Source organism: Oratosquilla oratoria, chromosome 16 (assembly GCF_046742065.1).
Source record: "Oratosquilla oratoria isolate Oo_2021 chromosome 16, ASM4674206v1, whole genome shotgun sequence".
NCBI classification, from domain to species: domain Eukaryota; kingdom Metazoa; phylum Arthropoda; class Malacostraca; order Stomatopoda; family Squillidae; genus Oratosquilla; species Oratosquilla oratoria.
This window is the reverse complement of record NC_134792.1, coordinates 43,292,907-43,297,906: the sequence shown is the minus strand read 5'-3', so window position 1 is coordinate 43,297,906 and position 5,000 is coordinate 43,292,907. Positions and strand designations below refer to the sequence as shown.

Genomic DNA, 5,000 nt, shown 5'->3' with positions numbered 1-5,000 from the left:
TCCCCCCTCTCTCTCTCTCCCCTTTCCTCTCTCCCATATCTCTCCCCCCCCTACCTTTCCCCCTCTCCCCTTACATTTTTTTTTAATTAATGTGAAATCCTCTCAGTTTTCATTTTCTGTCCGAGGCAGGCGCTGATTAATTGGAGGATCACAATAGTAGTAATGCTAATAGTAATAATAGTATGTAGGTTCCGGCGCCCACGGCTGCGACCATCAGAAATAAATCAACTTTGCGCCTTGACTCGTTCACCAATGGTGCTGGTGATTGGGACGGCAGCGTGAGTGGACTTTTGGTTAGGGACGAGCGGAGTTGACCCTCTAGTGGAAACTCCGTCGAGTGGGGTGTGGATGGATGGCCTCCCTCCTTCTGTCTATGCTTTGTTCTTATCATCTGGCGGTTTCATCGAAGCTGAGGGCGGTCGGACCAGTGACTCCGGAGGGCGGAGTCCGTCACCACCATAGGAGGTCTGCACGAAGGGCGCCGTTGAAAGGGGTCGACTTGTGCTGACCTCTTCTTGTAGGGTCGGAGAGATCGACTCGAGTCTCGTTCACCCGTGTCGCTGCAGGTGCTCGTAAAGGTGGCGCGCCCCAGTCGGCGCATGCCCGGGAGGGGTCGTCGGTGTACTCGCTGGGGAGGAGTGGCGGCTGCAGGGCTGCAGTGGTCATGGCGCCAGGGAGGAGGTTGATTAAGGAGGGAGGGAGGGAGGGAGGGGGATATCATGACCCACTGTTTGGAGCAGTGATGGTCTCTAACCATCCAAAAACAGGAGTCCCCTGAGAGGCACCGTCCTCCTGGCATTCTTTAAACAGCAACAACAACAACAACAACAACAACAACAGACAACAACAACAACAACAACAACGGGAACTCGCGACGTAAAAGCGAACCAAACGGAACGGGAACTCGCGACGTAAAAGCGAACCAAACAGAGCGTACATGTGCCACAAAGTTGCTCCCTCCACTCCCTCGCTCCCTCCCCCGCTCCCTCGCTCCCAAGGAAGTATGCAACAGCGCCAAAGGCTGGGTGGCGATTAATCTGTAAGTAACGAGACGACGACCTTGCGGTGTCGGACGCCAGTCGTTTCGGCTGCCTCTGTCTCTCCTCGTCTGTCCGTCTTCGGGAAATCAAGGATGAAGTTCCTGTGATCAGCAATGGCGCGCCCCGGAACTAGGCTGCGACCTTTACTATAGGTTCTACTGCTCGGACCTTTTTTTTCCCGGGGGATCAAACAGAAGTCGCTCGTGGCTGATGCTGTAACTGGTGCCGCTATCGGATTCAACCGCGGGCACCCCGCGTCGTCGTCGTTGTCGTCGTCGTTGTCGCCGCCGTCGTCGTCCTGTGGAGTGGGATCGATTCGACCTACTCGCGGCTCTGCCCGCAGGAGTAACCGAGCACAGTAATGGTAATAGTCATAGTAATAATGACACTATTGGTAATAGTATGGTAATAGTAATAGCAGCAATGAATAAGCGAGTGATTAGGTGAACCAGTGAGCAAATAAATGTATGATAACGAAAATCCTTCCTTGTCAGACGGCTTGATACGTGCGTGACGCGTCGCACCGGTGGGCGAAGGGGAGGTCTGGCCGTGTGACGACACATCACGTGGAACTCCCCCCCCACCTCCCTCGTCGTCAGCGCCGCACCATCGCGTGAGCAGCTCAGTAATATGTGCATCAAACTTTTTTTCTTTACACGTCGTAAATGTTATCACAAATAACATCGTTCCCAGATATATATCGACGAGATTTGGCTGTGTCTCATGCAAGAGTTGCGTTTTTTCTGTGGTCACTGGAAATCGTTGAAGAATCTTTGACACCAGAGACTGTTTCTTAGTGTGAGGGACACTACAGTAAAAGGTGTATGTGTGCCTGGCCTATGGGCCTTGGTGCCGAATGGACTCTCCACACGTTAAGGGTAACATTATAAACAGAATCTTGGCCAAGTTGGGGAACCACGACTCTGCCAAGGGTGGGGGCGGGGTGCCACGGGAAGGAATGGAGAGTGCCCGCGCCGCCAGCACAGAGAGAGAGAGAGAGAGAGAGAGAGAGAGAGAGAGAGAGAGAGAGAGAGAGAGAGAGAGAGAGAGAGAGAGAGAGAGAGAGAGAGAGAGAGAGAGAGAGAGAGAGATGGGAAGGAAAAGGCCACCCGGTGGAGAAGGGTGGTAGTCATCGCTACTGACGTGGATGGTCACCACAGAGATCAATGAACAAATGAACACACCTGGCTTGTAGCAGCCTGTACGAAAAGGGGGTCATCGGAGGCAGCCAGGGATGTGACTGGCATGTTCATGTGGCAGCCATCCAGAAGGGTGGGAAAGCTGCCATTCAATACGGAGGACGGAGTGGGGGGGGGGGCGTCCTTGTCGCTGTGTGCACCGTTGACGTCATCAGGCTCCTTCATAGGAGCGCAGGATAGAGGAGTTCGAGACCTCCTGCCCCAGAGGGCGGGGGTGGGGGAGCAATGCGAGGAGAGCTGAACCTGTAGGCGAATTGGGGGGAGGGGGGGCATCCCCCCGGGGGGGGGGTTCATGCCCGGCCGATTGGGTTCCATTAGGGCTTGTGTTCGGTATCGAGGGATGGAGGGAGGAAGAAAGACCAAAATTCGCGCGCCATTATCTGTCCCGTGAACGGTCCCGGGTGTGCCGTACTAGCTTGGGAAGGGCATGGTGTCACTCTCGATCAGCACTGGTGGCATGGAGACACCTGTCCCCACACTAATGCAACGCTGGCTTTGCTTCCAGTGAAGGTGCGCAGGGCTTGGTCGGTGCTCGGTGCTCATGTGGTGGTTTCTTCGTCTTCAACATTGGGTGTAATATTAGCTCGCTCTAGTATTGTTTGGTTCCAGCCGAGGGTAGCCTAAAGTGACCCTTGCGGCGTGCTACCATTAAGGTCGTTTCTGTAGGCAATCTTGTCAAGGACAGATGGAAAGAGGGATAGAGAAGAAAAATGGAGGGACTTTTACAACCAAGTTAAATCTCTAGCATAACGAGCTGCCAGATTTTCTTCAATTAAGGGAGACCTTGGCGCGGTCGTCTATTAGTATTTGTGCACAAATGATGTCTACCACTTATTGCCAGCTTTCCTCTATTTTCTTTTATCTAATAATACATTTTTACATTTTGCATTGTGATGTATATATGTGTATATATATATATATATATATATATATATATATATGTAATATATATTATATATATATATATATATATATATATATATATATATATATAGAGAGAGAGAGAGAGAGAGAGTTGTACAGGATATCTTGCACTAGTCGTTGCCTTCCAGATCTTTTTTGGCTCTGCAGTTGTTTATTTCTTTTCTCATATCAACCATCAACAGCAATACCAACACCAACAACACCACCAATATTGAACGACCTTGTATATCTAATGTTACGGTGTGATTATTTCTGACTCCTGCTGTTATGATGGAAGCTTTTGATCAGACATCATTCACCAGTCTGTCTATTGCATGCTTACCTGCCCTAATCTTCCTGTAATTGGTTTTGCAAATGTATACCCCGCGACGTTTGCGTGCATGCTTGTGTGTGTGTGTGTGCGTGTGTGTGAGAGAGAAAGAGAGAGAGAGAGAGAGAGAGAGAGAGAGAGAGAGAGAGAGAGAGAGAGAGAGAGAGAGAGAATGTGAGACTGTAAATTCGATTGCGATCGTTTGGAGAGGGGGCTATTCTGGCTGACTCTGGCCGATTTTATTTTGCTGAGGGAGTGTAGCGGGGAGGGGGGTGATGCTCCAGTCACGGATCGTGGTTGGCTCCCCCTCTCCTACACACACACACACACACACACACACACACACACACACACACACACACACACACACACACACACACACACACACACTGTCACGTACTTACTGTGAATAAAATTCTGTGGTTCTGTGTCACGCCCTTGCATGAATAAAGTCTCCTGTTCATATTTTTAAGGCACGCCATGCGTGAATGTGTTATTAGTGTCACTTGTGGAAAGAAATTTGTATATATATCATGTATGTGTGTATATGAAAATGTATGTTAAAGTAAACCATTCCGCAATATCCGTCTGCTGGGGCTCGCTTCGAATACGTTCTGTCAGATGATGCCAAGCTCAGAAAATGTTACATAATTTAGCGCAAAAACATATTTTTCTTTCCCATTGATTAGAAGTAGCTGAACTACCTAGTTTACGTACGTATCGACATCCAGGAAACGTAATCACCAATTCCCGGACTATATAAGGCTGGGCAGAGAGCGACTACAGAGAACCAGAACGGAGACCCAAGTAGAGAGAGACAACAGAGATAAAAGAAAGAAAACGAAGAACAGAAAAAAAGCAGACGCCCACGGTTTATCTGACACTACGTAGATTTTTTTCCACATTCGTCGAGTACAACTCAACTAAACAATTCCATTGGACCTCTACGATTGCACTACGCACATTTCAAGTACCGAACCCGTGGATTGGCAATCTCTACGCAAAGTACAAGCCTTCCCTTATTCCATATTATTTCGGACATCTCCAAGCTACTATTAGACTAAAGCTAAGTACGACTCTACACTCCTCTGTTATTTGCCCACTACGAGATACCAACCAACCTATCATCTACGTGTTCCCGACTACCAGAAGATTCCCCTACCAGAAGTTATCGTGCAAGTCTCTTCGCACGTTACTTGCTTGGCCCGAGACATGAAGACCGTTACAGACGATTGACGATGGACGCGTCTTCTGTCATCTAAATCAAGACTGTCCGCCATTCCAGGTCCGGCGTACGAAGCCTGCGAAATTGAAACAACCTAGTAACTGATTTAGTACTCATTCATAATTTATGTAACATCTATTTATATGTTGATATTTGATGTATATTGTTTTTTTCTTATTCTATGTCCATTTATGTTGTGTCTATTTTACTATTGTAAATAATTAATTATAACGAAGTGTTTAATTATCCTGCCTAAACTCTTTGTCACTCTTACGAGCTGTGCACGGCCTTATTTTTTTCGT

The 5,000-nt window shown here is 48.4% G+C and overlaps 1 protein-coding gene across 3 annotated transcripts in view; it reads left to right on the top strand.

Moving 5' to 3' along the window:
- Window positions 1-5,000, top strand: part of LOC143033934 (phosrestin-2-like) — a 292,940-nt gene that overhangs the window by 224,045 nt on the left and 63,895 nt on the right. The gene's annotated exons all lie outside the window — the stretch shown is intronic.